This window comes from Tyto alba, unplaced genomic scaffold (assembly GCF_018691265.1).
Source record: "Tyto alba isolate M040663 unplaced genomic scaffold, T.alba_DEE_v4.0 Super-Scaffold_15, whole genome shotgun sequence".
In the NCBI taxonomy this organism is placed as follows: domain Eukaryota; kingdom Metazoa; phylum Chordata; class Aves; order Strigiformes; family Tytonidae; genus Tyto; species Tyto alba.
Window position 1 is genome coordinate 4953817 of NW_024881277.1, and position 15777 is coordinate 4969593.

A 15777-nucleotide genomic window follows, 5' to 3' on the forward strand; every position below is an offset into this window, starting at 1 on the left:
CCTAACGACATATTAGTACTAGATCCTGCGTGCGGGTGCAGCATGTTGTCCATCATAAGTCACCTTTTCACATAGGTTTGATGCACAATAATGAGACACAGCACTTTTTCGTATGGCCTTATGGTACTGAATAACCTTAAAATAGCGTAAGGCTGTGTGAGACAGGAGAGCTTGCCTGGCCACCTGGGGCAAGGCAGGGTGCATTTCAGCACTGGGCTCTGTGCTTGGCTTCAAGGTGTGACAAGATGGTTGCTGCCACCAAGAGGTTTACCGTCCATCGCGCACCCAGGGTTCTCACGGTGTGTCTGAAAAGGTTTGAAGATTTCACCAATGGGAAGATCGGCAACTGTGCGTACGCAACTGGAGTGCAAGTTTCTCTTCCTGAAGCAGATTTCCCAAAGCAGTGCCCTCATGTTGCATTTTTCATGTTTCATTCTGGGGAGAGGAGAGTTCCCGTGGGAAGACAAGCGTGTACTCTGATCCAACTGAGCTGCTTTGGCTGACAACAGTTTCCTGCCACCCAAAGACATCACTTGCGGGAAGACCAAGTGTTCATGAGCCCCAGTGATGTTTTTATACACCTCTGGCCCCTGCTCTTTGAGGACTATTTCATTTAGTGTTTCAGGATCATTTCGGAGACCTCTTGGTCTCTCTGTAGGTCGTGGATTATCCCAAGTATCTGGATCTCCACCCGTACATGTCGCAGACAACTGGAGAACCGCTCCTCTACTGCTTATATGCCGTCCTGGTACACAGTGGTGACAGCTGTCAGGCAGGACACTACTACTGCTACACAAAGGTTAAGAGCAACTTCCTTCCAAAGAAGGGAAAAATGTGTGCTGGGGAAAACAAATTTGCATGGCAAGGTTACTGGCAGCCAAGGTTTTGGGGAAGAAGGTCTCCTTAGGGGCTGGAGCGGATTTGATTTGGTGTGTGTACTCTTGGTTCTGTAGTTTTCTGCCTGTGTTCTTCTGGAGAAACCACGCAGTTCATCTCCAGGTATCGATGCCTTTCTTCACAGGCCAGCAATGGAGGGTGACACAAGATGGACGATACATCTGTGAACTGCTGAGACATCGACACAGTTCTCAGGCAGCAAGCCTACTTACTGTTTTATGCCAGGTAAAAACAAGTCACAAAATGTTTCTGTTTCTCTTTCTGTGTTTCTCTTACTGTCATAGGAGACAATTACTACCTGCATCCTTCAGTGCTGAAAAATCTGACCTAACCCACGCCAGTCCTTGTCTTTCCTTGATGGACTTTAGGCTGCTGCCCTGCTGTAAACTGCTACTTGTCTGCTATCTGAAGCTGTCCAATGTTGAGGTCCTGGTTTTGGCTGGAATAGAGTTAACGTTTCTTTTTAGTAGTTAGAATAGCACTGTGCTTTGGATTCAGTGTGGGATTTGGTATTAGAAAAATGTTGGTAACACACTGATGTTTTCAGTTGTTGCTGAGACATCAAGGACTCTCCAACTCCCCGTGTCCTGCCCGTGCGCAGGTGCACAAGAAGCTGGGAGGGAGCACGGCCAGAGCGCCGGATCCAAAGTGGCCAACTAAATATTCCCTGTGATGTAACGTCATGCTCAGTGTAGAAAGGAGGGGCGGCCAGGAAGAGGGGGGCTCTCCCTCGCTTCCAGGATTGCCATTGGGGGATCTTGGGATTTTGGGACTGCTGGCCAGGAATAGGCTGGGTAGCAGTCAGTGGGTGGTGAGCAATCACATTGTGCATTGCCCATTTGTACTTTCTACTATTGTTGTTTCATTTTATTACAGTTACTAAACTGTTTTTATCTCAACCTATGAGACTCCCTTTACCCCTTCACTGGAAGAGGTTGCCCAGTGAAGTTGTGGCTGCCCCCTCCCTGGAAGTGTTCAAAGCCAGGTTGGACAAGGGCCTTGAGCAACCTGGTCTGATGGAAGATGCCCCTGCCCATGGGAAGGGGTTGGAACTAGACAGTCTTTAATTTCCCTTTCCAAGCATTTTATGATTCTATGTTTCTCTGAAATGGAGGCTGTCAGGGGCATAAAGACAAGGTCTTGTTTTGACACCAGTCAAGTTTCCCATTCTCATCTTGGTTATGTCTTCTCTCTGTTGTAGGAACGGCTCCAAGAAAATGACTGAACCCCAGAGGAGGTGCTCGGATTTGCAACCTGGAGAAAGGGCTTATTCCCCACCAGCACTGTCCTACGCCCGTTCCTTCCTCAGTCAGTGGGCGGCCGGCAGCGAGCAGGTGGGCTTCTGTGGGACCACAGGGTCTGCCTTGCCTGACCAAGGCAGCTCCGGGGAGGTGGCCAGGGCAACAGATGGACAGTGGACTTATTTCTGGGATCTCTTTTCCCTCCCACAAGCTGCAGCTTTCTTCGCAGTTGCAGCACCGCTCCCTCTCCAAGCACCCCACCTAGATCCATCCCATTTTCTCCACCTTTGGCCCTTCTGCCTTTGCAGCCCTCCAGGAGAGCCTTTGGGAGGCCCTTGGCTGTTCCCTCCCACAGCTCCTGGGGCTTCCTCCCAGTGCTGCCTCTGCCCAGGAGGAGCTCAGAGAGACTTTCCAGAGACTCGGGCAGCTCTGCTGGCTGGCCCCCCTGCCCAAAGGTCCCTCGAGAAAGAGTTTTAACCCGTGTTCTGCTTTTGGGATCGCCTTGCAAAACCAGCACTCATTGGGAACGAGCAGTCAGAAAAGCCAAAGCCAGATTTAAAAAAACTTGTTGCCTTGCATGTGTAATTTACGGGGTGTTTCCTTCCTTCTCTGTAGGATTTGAGGCAGTTGGTGGAAATAGCCAGTACTACAAGTTTTTGGTATGGGGTTTTGAAAGCTGTGGGCTTGCATGTGCCCACCTTGCATTCTCTTAAAGTTCGAGTTCTAGTCACTGGAACGGCAATGGGCTGCATGAGCCAGCACCGAGCGGGACTGCAACAGGCTGGACGGCCGGGCCGAGGGTGCTGCTCAGTGGCACCGGGCGTAGTTGGAGGCCAGGAACCAGCGGTGGCATCCAGCGGTCAGGGCTGGGCCCAGGACTCTTTGCCACCTTCCTTAATTCATGGGCCGGGTGGCGGGCTGGAGCAGGGCTCGGCCCGGGTGAGTGCCCCCCCCGGGGGCTCTCCCGGCCAGCCTCACGGAGCCTGCGCTGCTGGGAAATGGCTGCCGAGAAGAGGACGCAGCCACCAACGCCGTCCCCCTCGGGCGGCCAGCGCCAGCAGGAAGCTGCAGCCCGCGGAGAGCCCAGGCCCGAGCGGGACCCTGGCAGGAGCTGCGGCCCCTGGAGAGGAGCCCAGGCAGCAGCAGGTTCTCTGGCCGCAGCTGGGGCCTGCGGGGCCCAGGCGGGAGCAGGGAAACGGCCTGAGGAGGAAGGGGCGGCAGAGACGAGGCGCCCGCAGCCCCGTGCCCCGTCCCGCTGCGGCGCTCGCTCGAGGGGGAGAGGCGGCCGAGGAGCCGGGCAGGGAGGAGCGCGGCTGAGCCCGGGCACAGCGGCGCTGGGGAAGCGGCTGCCGGCGGGGTTTGTTCCCGCTCCCTTTCTGAGGGACGGACAAACCGCCCCGAGCCCGGCCCGCTCAGGCCCCGCGCGCTGGGGAGGGGGCGCGGGGCGGCGCTGGGAGGAGGGGCCCGGGCTGCCCTGCCCGGCAACAGCCACGCCATTGGCCACGGCTGAGCCAATGGGCGGGGCCGGAGGCGGCCCGGCAGTCCCGGCCGGCCGGGGGCGGGGCCTGAGGAGCAGCGCGGGGGCGGGGCCGCCCTCCCCAGCCGCTCCCCGTGGGCCCCAGGGGAGCGCTGGGTCGGGCCGGGCCTGGCCAGAGCGGGCCGGGGCCGTTTGCCTTCGCCCGCCCTCGCTGGCTGCCGGGCGCAGCCGGGCCGGGCTCCTCCCGCTGTCCCCCAAACCGGGAATGAACCCCCTGAGCCCAGGGGAGCCCCCAGAGGCAGGCATTCTCTGTGCCCCAGCGCGGGGGGGGGGGTCCCTGCGCCCCGCGGGCATGCCCCGGGACAGAAGCCCGGGCTCTGGGTGCCTGCAAGGCAGGAATAGTCCCGGCTTTTCCGAGAAGCCTCCACCTCTCCGCCGGTCTGCTACGTTTACCTGTGAGAAACAAGCTCACGTCTAGCAAAAACATGTTTTATTGGGGACAGAGTCAGCGGAGCAAAGAACACAGCGCTGGGGGCAATGGGGCACCCCCTGCCCCAACAGGGGATTATTTTCATAGAGCAACCAGGAGATATCATTAGTTGAGCGAAAACTGGCGGGTTTTCACCTCTTCACACCTGCAGAGCTCCTTTTTCTTTGTTTCTCCGAGGCTGTCTCTCTCAGTACTTTTCCACTGCCCTCTCGGGGGGGGGGGGGGGGGGGGCCGAAGTCCAGGTCTCTCTCCATCAGGAGTTCTTCGCTTAACCCTTTTCTGCTGGCTTCCATTCCTCCCCAGCCCCCCCACCCAAGTTCCCCTTTACATGACACCTAACCACAGACCACTCCCCATCCTCCTCCTTGCCCAACTCCCCACCATGCCCAACCACATGCCTAACTTGTGACCAAAAAAGCCTTGCTTGACTGTTATAATTTTAGCAACACTAATTTTAATAACAGCTTTAGCCTGACTCAATAAAAGTAATTGTTTAATTACTTTTAGCAAAAGCAGAATAATTCCGTTATTTATCACAAACCACTCTGATTTACGGATGAAAGACTTCACAACTAAGGGTTGTAAAGCAGGTATGTTTATTCGGCGCCGGGCACATGGGGAATCGCTCCGCCACAACAAGCCTGTGCCCCCCCTGCTGCTCCCACCTTGCTTATATGTTACAAAGTGTTGCATATTCATGAGACGCTTATACATATTCACAACATATCCCCGCCTACCCTCCCTTCTTATTATAATTAGGTCTCCTCCTCCTTGCGGCTGCGCAGTGAGTTCCTTTGGTGCTGGGCAGGGGTCGTGAAGGGCTGGGCGGTGGTCGTGGGAGGAAGTATCTCCTCTTCCTCACTGCTGAACTTTTCATCCTGAATTCCTGCGCAGTCTCTATCGCCTCCTGGACCCGGGCTAAACCGCAGAGCTGGTTTGTGCTGGTTGTGGGGTAATCTTCTGCTGACACCCACTTACTTAGGGGTGGAGGGGAGGCTTTGTACTAAACAGGAGATAGCGGCTGAGCAATACAAACATAGCAATATCTATCTCGTGCAAGCATAATACCAATTTTGGTTAATATCCCATTTCAATCAGCACTGCCATCTTTGCCTACCTGAAGCCCCCCTCCATCTCCTCCCCATCCCTGGACCTGGTGGTGTCAGTTCTGTACTCGGTGGTGCCTCCAGCAGTGAACCCCCTCATCTACAGCATGAGGAACCAGGAGATGAAGGACGCACTGAAGAAGCTGATTCACTCAGCTGACTCTCAACAGGGATAAGCCGCCCGTGTCTCTTCAGAAGTCATTTCTAATTCTTATCTGAAACCTTCTGTGCAGTAAGCATTTTATTTGTGAAACTCTTGTTTGTTCCTAAAATGTCTGTATCCACTCCTCTTCCTCAGAGACATGAACCAGCCTCTCTGACAGAGAGGCTTTTGTGCATGTGTCTGGTAGGACAGTACAGCTGGCCTTCCTAGTCACATATCTGTAATAAAACAATTTTTTCAGTGCCGATATCTGGAGGTTGGTCTCTTCCTCCCAAGCTGAGGTCAGGAACAGGCTGAAGGAATTGCCCCTCTGAGCGTGCTGCTGTGCTGGGGTTCTCCAGGGGTTCAGGGCAGGAGGGCATGGGGGGATGTGTTAGGGAATAGGCCTGTGCTGCCCCTTCACGTGGGGGTGCCCAGTGCAATGGCAATGATGGCTGATCCATGGGGATCTCCCTGGGACCATCTCCCCGTGGCTTTCAGCCACCACTGCCCTGCAGAGCAGCACCGCCAGCTCAGGGCCGTGCCTGAGGTGACATCCCGCGACAAGAGCAGACCTATTTCTGGAGGCACCAGTTTGGGCAGCTTTTCTCTGGCTGGCACAGCAGGAGCTGCCTGGGGAGCCCCCAGTGCAGGAGTCTTGTGCTGGGGAGAGGGACGGGCACAGAGGGGCTGCCAGCACTGGGCAATCAGGATCTCTTGGAGAGAAGAGCAGCAGAGAGAGGGAGACGCTGGCCTGCGTCTGCTCATGGCATGGCTGGCCCCAGCCCTGGGGCTGATGGGGAGGCTGAGAGCCCTCTGTGCCCCAGGAGCTGCTGTGACCTTCCGAGGGGCTGGGGCTGTGGGGTGAGTGCCCAGAGCTCTGCAGCACCCTGCGCTGGGCAATGCCCTGGGGCCAGCCAAGACTGGGATGTTGTACTGGGCTGGGATGGTCTGGGGAGAGTGTGGTGGGCATGGGGAGTGCTGGGGAGGTGCTGGGCTGGTGTGGAAAGTGCCTTGGAGAGAAAAACACCAGTGTACATCTTATACTGTGTGAAGATGCAGGGTGAGCACTCACACCAGGGGATTTGTGGTGCGGAGCCAGGGCTCATGACAGGGATCAAAGATATGAAGGCAGAGGAGAGAGGGTGCCACTTTGTGCTCTTGGTGGCATGGCCAGACTGGAAAGGTGGCCCAGGACATTCATCACCCCCCAGCCTATCTAGCTGGTCATTTACAGCACTGGCTGCTCACCCAGGTTTATGGGTGAGCGTTGCTGCTAAACCATCTCCATCCTCCTGCTGGTCTCAGTGCCTGTATGGGGGGACCAGCCAGCCCTGCCCGGCCTCTCTCCTGGTGCAGACCCTGGCAGACTGAAGAGAAGGGAGGTCTGTGAATGCCCACATGGGACACAGCTGGGGCTGGGAGAGTGTTGGATACTGAGGGAGCCTGCAAATAGTATGTTATGAGGTGAGCAGCTGTATTGTACGTTACCCATTCATCATGTCACCATATTATTCTGTTACTGTTATTAAACTGTTTTTATCTCAACCCGTGAGTCTCCCTTTGCCCCTCCGATTCCCTCCCCATTCCCAAGTGGGGGGGAGGGTGGGTGAGCAGCTGCATGGCGTTTATCTGCTGACCAGGCCCAAACCATGACAACTGTCACACAGGTTATCCGTGAATGTGATACACATGCTGCAATCAGGCAAGCCAAGAGGTTAAAACCTCTTTGGTATCTAGGGCTGTGGTTAAAATATAGATATGGGGAGGCCTGGCAGAGTGATTACATCACACTTCCACAATACTTGACATGGCAAACTTTATGTGCTCACAATGGTGGAAGCAACTAGCGGGTGGGTGGAGACATAGGCCGTGCCCCATGCCACTGCTCAGAACACTATTCTGGGCCTTGAAAAACAAGTATTGTGGCAACATGGTACCCCAGAAAGAATTGAGTCAGATAATGGCACTCATTTTTTAAATAATCTCATAAACACCTGGACAAAAGAACATGGCATTGAGGGGTATATCACATCCCCTACCATGCACCAGCCTCTGGGAAAATTGAGTGGTACAATGGGCTACTAAAGACCACGCTGAGAGCAATGAGAAGAGGAACTTTTAAACACTGGGACAGACATTTAGCAAAGCCCACCTGGTTAGTCAAAACTAGAGCATCTACCAACCAGGATGGCCCTGCCCAGTCAAAATTCTACATACTGCAGATGGAGATAGAGTCCCAGTAGTGCACCTTAAGCACATGCTGTGGAAGACTATTTGGGTTACTCCTACTTCAGGTAAAGGTAAGCCCATACGTGGTATTTCCTTTGCCCAAGGACCTGGGTGCACTTGGTGGGCAATGCAGAAGGATGAGGATGTCCGATGTGTGCCTCAAGGGGACTTGATGTTAGGTGAAAATAGCCAATAAACTGTATTACATTAATCACCAAACAACCGTATAAATACATTGCTATGGTTGACACATATTATGCTAATGGCATCATATTCATGAAGAAAAACACGAACTTTGATAAAGTCACGATTCGTTTCAGCAACTGATACCCAGCGACTGCTGCAGACTGAATACAGACAGCGTCAGATGCATCAGCCACCAGCTCCAACTGCAACAGAGACTGCATGCCATCCTCTTGCCAGGCCCAAGGACACCTGTGCCCTACCAACTGAGAATCCCTCCTCCTGCCTTAAGAGACTGTTAGGACAGATGGAACCTGAAGCTATGGACCAAATGAACTCACGATACATTCTGCAGTATATAGACTGCAAGGACCAAGTGCACCCAGGTCCTTGGGCAAAGGTAATTCCACGTATGGGCTTAAGATGGCCCATGGGCTAAGGGAATTATATCTGTGTGCACATGCCTAAGACCAGGGAAAAGGACAGTAATTTATTAGACTGTATTAGGAAATATGGAACCTGAGGATAATGCAAAGGATATGGAACAAGGGGTGGACACGGTCCTGGTTCAGACTGGAATAGAGTTCCTGTTCCTTTTTGGTAGCTGTAGGAGTGCTGATGCACACGGAGATTTCAGGGACTCTCCAGCTCCCCGTGTCCTGCCTGTGCACAGGCTCACAAGAAGCAGAGAGGGAACACAGCTGGAGCACCGGGCCTGGATTGGCCAATATTCCATGTCATGTGACGTTATGCTCACCATATAAAGGAGGGGTGGGCGGAAAGGGGCACACTCTCACTTTTGGGATTGTGGTCGCGGCATCTTTGTGTTTCAGGATCGCTGGCTGGGAGCCGGCTGGGTGTCAGTCAGCGGTTAGTGAGCAATTGTATTTTACATTACCCGTTCATACTGCCACCGTATTATTTTATCACCATTATTCAACTGTTTCTATCTCAACCCGTGAGTCTCCCTTTGCCCCTCTGCTTCCTTCCCCATTCCCAGGTGGGAGCTGTGTGGTGTTTGGCTGCCGACCAGGCTCAGACCATGAGTTACACCCACTGACACACACACCAACATGACATGCACACACACCTGTCTTGCCTGTTGCTGGCCTCACCAAAGAACAGTTGGAAGGGCAACTGACGTCATCTACGTGGACTTGTGCAAAGCACTTGACACGGTCCCGCATGACATCTTCGTCTAGAGTTGGAGAGACGGTGATTTGGCAGATAGACCACTCGGTGGATAAAGAATTGGTTGGGGGGTCGAACTCAAAGTGCTGAGGTCACAGGCTCAACATCCAATTGGAGAACAGAGATGAGTGTCATCCCTCAGGGGTTGGAGTTGGGTCTGGTATTGATTGACATCTTTGTTGCCGTCATGGACAGAAGGATCGAGTGCATCCTCAGCAAGTTCACAGATGACACCAAACTGTGTGGTGTGGTGACATGCTGGAGGGAAAGGATGCCATCCAGAGGAACCTGGACAGGCTGGAGAAGTGGGCCCATACAAACCTCATGAAGTTCAACAAGGCCAAGTTCAAGGTCCTACCCATGGCTTGGGACAACCTCACATACAAATAGATGCTGGGCAAGGAGTGGATTGAGAGCAGCTCTGTGGAGAAGGACTTGGGGGTGGTAGTTCATGGAAAACTGATTGTGATCCAGCAATGTGCACTCGCAGGCCAGAAAACCAACCGTGTCCTGGGCTGCATCAAGAGAAGTGTGGCCAGCAGGTCAAGGTGGGGGATTCTCCCATTCTGCTCTGCTCTCATGAGACCGGCCCTGTAGTCTGGTTTCCAGCTCTCATGATCCAAACATAAAAAGGGCATGGACATGCTCAAGCAGGTCCAGAGGAGGCCGTGAATATGATGGGGGGGTGAGAGCACCTCCCTTGTGAGGACAGGCTGAGAGAGTTTGTTTTGTTCAGACTGAAGAAGAAAAGGCTCCAAGGGAGAAATTCTAGTGGCCTTCCAGGACTTAAACAGGGCTACAGGAAAGATGGGGAAGGACTATTTATCAGGGATTGCAGGAATAGGACAAAGGGTAATGGGTTTAAACTGAAAGAGGGTAGATTTAGATTAAATAAAAGGAGGAAATTCTTTACTATGAGGGTAGTTAAACACTGGAAGAGGTTGCCCAGAGAAGTGGTGAATTTCCTCTCCCTCGAACTTCTCTAGGCAACCTGTTCCAATATCTCAGTATCCTCATCGGAAAAAATTTCTTCCTTATTTCAAATCTAAATCTACCCTCTTTCATTTTAACACCATTGCCGCTTATCCTTCTAATACAGATCCTGGTGAAAAGTATCACTCCATCTTTCTTGACCTGTAACCACTATGTTTTCATCTCCAAACACCTTTGAGAGTGCCCAGGCATCACCCCAAGATAGGGTTTAGAGGACTCAAGCACATGTCCAATATGCTTAGATATAAACATTCTGAGCTAAGTGTTGTGGAGACTTGGGACAGTCTAGGAGTAGCCCAAGAACCCTTGAAGGGTGGTTTGAGAGACGGTGGACTTTTTCTTCATAGTGGAAAACAGCATGAGAAAGAAATAATGTCATACTGTGCAGCTGGGGAAGTCCAGACTGGACAACAGGATAAATGCTGTGGTGCAACACATGACCCAGGAGGAGTATGGATCAGAACAAGGCTTTGTTTTTCCAGGAAGAGCCAGAGAGCATGGTGAAATGTCAGGAAAGAAATGAAGATGCTCGGGAGGAGCAAGGTGAGAGAGCTGGGGGGATGAGGACAGCCTGCAGGGAAAGAGGCGCAGGGGATGCAACCCCAGAGGACAGCCTGTGGTGGAGATGACAGAGGGCTGTGGGAAAGCTGAAAGCCTCCAGTAAAGTCAACCCCATCACGATTTTGGCTATGGATGCTGTCCCTGACACTGATGCCTGTGAGGAGGCACAGTCCCTTGCAGCACAGGGTCCTCATGGCCTCCTTGTGGATCCTCAGGAGCCTGGGAGGTGCACATCTCCATACCCCCTACCCCAGGAAGAGCACTGAGGAATGTGGGAGGGAGAGGATCTCCCTTCCCAGGGGCTGGGGGTCGTGGCTTGGCCATTTGTTTAATGGGCTTAGGACTTGGAACTTTGGCTTAATGCAACAAATTGAGGATTACTCAGCATCAGAGACAACTTTCCCTTTTTGTTTCCGACTTCTCATAACTGCCTTCAGATTTCTGCTCTAACAGGACACTGGGGAGGCTTTGTCAATAGTGTCCTCAGTGGATACAATTAAAGCCACAAGAAACTTTAGAGTTTGAATAAAACTTTGAATTCTTCAGAGGTTTCTTCAGCTTCTCTGTGTTTGATGTTCATGGAGTTGGCACCAAACCCTCCTGAGGGGTCATTAAAGTGCCTTGGTCTGTTGCTGTGGTGCTGAGCTGGGCTGGGCTCCTGGGTTGGAGGGAGCTCCTGGCAAGTGGGCAGCGCTGCAGAGAGACAGCTCTGCCCAGGAGCAGCTCCTCTGCAAAGCGCAGCAGGGCTGAGGGCACTGCCTGCAGGCACCCAGGGCAGAGCAGCGAGGCACACACAGCTTCAAGGCAGCCTGGGCTGGGAGGCTGCTGAGAGCTCCGAGGAGGAGAAAGCGTCAGGGCCCTGGCCACAGTAAGTCTGGGGGTGCAGGGCAATGCAGCTGCAGCTCGGGGAGGGATCTGGGGAAGGCGGCAGAGCCGCCAGGAATCTGCCTCCTGCCTAGAGGAGGAGGAGGAGGAGGAGGAGGAGGAGGATCTGCTCCCGAGCAGGGCTTCCCTGGTGCCCCCTGCGAGGGCCAGGGCATGAGGGCTGCCTTCTGGCGGGGCCGGCTGCAGGGGTGTGCAGCCGGGTGTGCAGGCAGGGGTGCCCAGGGCTGTCCTTCCCAGCAGGGTCCCTGCACCCCAGGGGGCTGTGTGCTGGGGCAGGGACTCTGCCGCCTGCCAGGGTCAGCACTCAGCCTGCCCGGGGAGCTCCCCACGGCAATGTGGGGAGAAGCTGTGGGGGGAAGGAGAGACCCCCGCCAGGGCAGGCTCCTTCTGCTCTCCAGAGGCTGCTGCTGCCTGGATCAGGGATGCTCACAGCTCCAGTTCACTCTGAGGTCTTTTGCAGAGGTTCCTTCTGAAGAAGGATATCAAGGCTGCTTTTACTTGAAATGGAAGGAACTTTTCTTTGAGATTTCTTGGTTGTCCGGGTGGGCATTGCTAAATTTTTTTCTCCACTCTAGTGGAATAACTCAGATCTCAGTTGTCTTTAGCACTCTCAGTCGCTCCTGAGCCCCTTCACCTAGAGAGCTGTCCCTGGGCCGTGTCCTGCTACCAGGAGGGGTCTGCAGGGCAGAGCTGAGCACAGGGTGGCTGGGATGGGGGCTGGCAGCACTGACAGGGAGGAGATAAGGGGACAGAGAAGCGACTCCAGGCAGGGACAGCTCCAGGCACCAGAGTTATGGACATGAAGGGAGAGGGAGTTGCTGCCAGGAACGCTGTGGGAGGGGGGATTCGGGCACCTCCCTGCCATTCCCTGCAGTGCAGATGCCTTCCATGGAGCAACCCCCTGATCTCCCCGCTGTCCAACACAGCCTCTGCCCTCAAGGTCATGGGGCACCTTCCCAGCGGCCTCACCCTTGAAGAGGAGGAAACTACCCAATACCCAACTGCCTGTCCCTTTCTGCCTCCAAGAACACGAGCAGTGTGGTATTTCTCCATTTTCCCCCTCCTGTATCTGCTCCCCTTACTGTCATCCCTGGACTTGCTGGGATGGGGGGTGGTGGGGTTAAGCAGCAGTTTTGTGCTCAACCCTGTGGGTCCTGCTGTGCAGATGTGTCCATGGGAATAAAGTCTCCTCATAATCTGTGTGCTCAGGGCAAAACAAAGGACCCAATTCTCTCTTCAGGACACCTCCATTTTAGGACACTCAACTCTTGCTCTGAGGGGCTCGTGCTGGGCTGCAGGTTTCTCTCCAGGTGGGCAGAGCTTTCCCAGGACATCTCTGTGTTATCCAGCAGCCCCAGGGAGGAAACACCTCAGTGTTAAGGCCATGGAAATGCTGCTGGGCGTCTGCACACAGGCAGCTGCAATGAGCCCTCTGTGTCCCTGGCTGGGAAGGGAGAGCTGAGATCCTCCTCAGGTGTGATGAGAGGGGCTGAGGGCTTTGGAGAGCTGTGCTTGGAGACTGGATTCCTCTAGTCCCAGCAGTGCCCTGTTTCCATCATCCAGCTCAAAGCAGTGTCAGCACAGGGCAGATGAGACCAGGGCTGATGGACAGAGCAACTCTCCTCACTCTGAATTTCAGGACAGCCCCTTGGTCTCTCAAGAAACACAATGTTTCACTAGGACTTCAGCAGAAATGTCATCAATTTCTGCCTTAAAACCACTCCTCGTGTTGTGGTGCAACGAAAACAGTTTAAAAAACCAAATATCCCCACAGCTATGTCTTGCAGTAAGGTGAATTGGGAGCAAAAATGCTGAACATAAGTGGATTTAATCTGTGATCACCCATGCTCTGATTTATCTATGGCTGTCTGGCAGGACTGACTCGTCCAGAGCTCACAGCAGAGCCGGAGGACTTGGTTAAAAGAGAGAGGCAGTCACTGAGAGATATGAAGTAGGTTTTATCTCAGACAAGTCTACACTAACATTTCAATGTCTTTTCCTCCATGGACAGTGCCCAATGACCAGTGGAAGCAATTTTTCAACAGTAGCTCCATCACCCAGTTCCTCCTCCTGGCATTTGCAGACAGACGGGAACTGCAGCTCCTGCACTTCTGGCTTTTCCTGGGCATCTACCTGGCTGCCCTCCTGGGCAACGGCCTCATCATCACCGCCATCACCTGCGACCACCGCCTCCACACCCCCATGTACTTCTTCCTCCTCAACCTCTCCCTCCTTGACCTGGGCTCCATCTCCACCACTCTCCCCAAAGCCATGGCCAATTACCTCTGGGACACTAGTGACATCTCTTACTTGGGATGTGGTGCACAGCTCTTTTTCTTTGTCTTCTTGATAACAACAGAGTTTTATCTTCTCACTATCATGGCTTATGACCGCTACGTTGCCATCTGCCAACCCCTGCACTACGGGACCCTCCTGGGCAGCCGAGCTTGTGTCCACATGGCAGCAGCTGCCTGGGGCACTGGGCTGCTCTATTCTTTCCTGCACACTGCCAACACATTTTCCCTACCACTCTGCCATGGAAATGTGGTGGACCAGTTCTTCTGTGAAATCCCCCAGATCCTCAAGCTCTCCTGCTCAGATTCCCACCTCAGGGAAGTTGTGACTATTGTGCTTAGTGTCTGTTTAGCTTTTGGGTGTTTTGTTTTCATTCTTTTCTCCTATGTGCAGATCTTCAGGGCCGTGCTGAGGATCCCCTCTGAGCAGAGATGGCACAAAGCCTTTTCCACGTGCCTTCCTCACCTGGCCGTGCTCTCCCTCTTTATCAGCACTTCATTTTTTGCCTACCTGAAGCCCCTCTCCATCTCTTCCCCATCCCTGGACCTGGTGGTGTCGTTTCTGTACTCGGTGGTGTCTCCAGCAATGAACCCCCTCATCTACAGCATGAGGAACCAGGAAATCAAGGATGCCCTGAGGAAACTGGTAACAGGATGAATTTCAGAAACAATAAAATATGTGTCTTCTGTAAATAACTCTAAATGTAACTGATTGCATACAGGATCTCAGTCTGTAGTTTCTAGTTGGGTCTTTTGGGATTGATTTTTTTTGTTTTCTTTGTTTTACTCTACATTATGTTCTCTGCTAAAAAGTGTGTCATTATTTTTCCCTGTTATCATTAAGTATCTATCAATCTTTTGTGTGACCCAGAGTCTGTGTAAATGAGGATCCATGCTCTCTTTGTGGTTAAACAAAATAAAGGACACTGTAGAGACATGCTTTGAGATCCTTCCTCCAAGTCATTCTCTGGACCTGCCAGATCATCCCTTGTATTGGTCTAAGATGTGAGTGGTTTTGTGCTGTGGTCAGCGTCCCACGGTGTGGCAGTCCTTTAACTGCAGGTAGAGACAAGCATTGAGCACTTCTGTGACAGAGATGGCCTTTATGACAGTGTTTCCGTCAGACAGGGGGATCTTCTCTGGGCAGTGCATGAAGGCTTAGGTCTTCTTCCAGAGTTGCTTTCAAGACCATGCCCAGGAAATATCCCAGGAGAGAAACCACCACTGAGGAGTGGAAGCGTGTGTCTGTGTGTGCAGGGTGGGGGCAAACAGCAGTGTCCTCGTACAGCCAGGCTCCTGTGAGAGACCTGAAGGAACAGCAAAGTGGGGACTAACCTGTGCCCATGTGCGCTGGGCACCCCGGGAAGCTGCCCCATGGCAATTGTCACAGACCATACAATAACAACCACCATTTACAGCACAGGCCTCTCACTGCAGCACAGAGAGGCTGTTTATCCTTCTACAGAGTGACACCAAATGGTTATGTCAGAAGTTCAACTTTGCATTTTACAAACCATAAACCTGCACATCATGTGTGTGTGTTGAAATAAATCTGAGTGAGCAGAAAATCCATCAGCTATTCCTGGGGGTGCCATGAAGGCCTGTGACACTGACTGTGTCTTGAGGTCACTTCATGTAGAGAGTCACATCCCCTGGGGAACCCCCTGAGTGCAGGACTGGGTTGTGCTTCCCTGAACCATGGTGCCTGTGTCCATTCCTCATGCCTCGGGGCATCTCCCACGGGTGCAGAGCAGGGTGAGCACCGCAGGGCTCAGGTGCCTCCCAGCCTCTGGGGGTGGCAGCAGGAGTTCAGAGAGACACTATGGCTCCTGCAGTGCACTGCCTCTGCGTGTGCAAGGGAAGGACTCGTGTCTCTGAACAGCCCTGTGTGTAGGTGTATTGAACTAAAAGAGAGTAGATTCAGACTAGATATAAGGAAGAAAGTTTTTACAATGAGATTGGTGAAACCCTGGAACACATTGTCCAGAATGATGATAGATGCCCCATGCCTGGAATAATTCGAGGTCAGGTTGGACAGGGCTCTGATTAACCAGCTCTAGCTGACGATGTCCCTGCTTATTGCAG

The 15777-nt window shown here is 53.1% G+C and overlaps 1 pseudogene; it reads left to right on the forward strand.

Moving 5' to 3' along the window:
* The first annotated feature begins 245 nt into the window (after positions 1-245).
* LOC122153027 lies at positions 246-14404 on the forward strand (annotated as a pseudogene).
* Positions 14405-15777: the final 1373 nt, after the last annotated feature.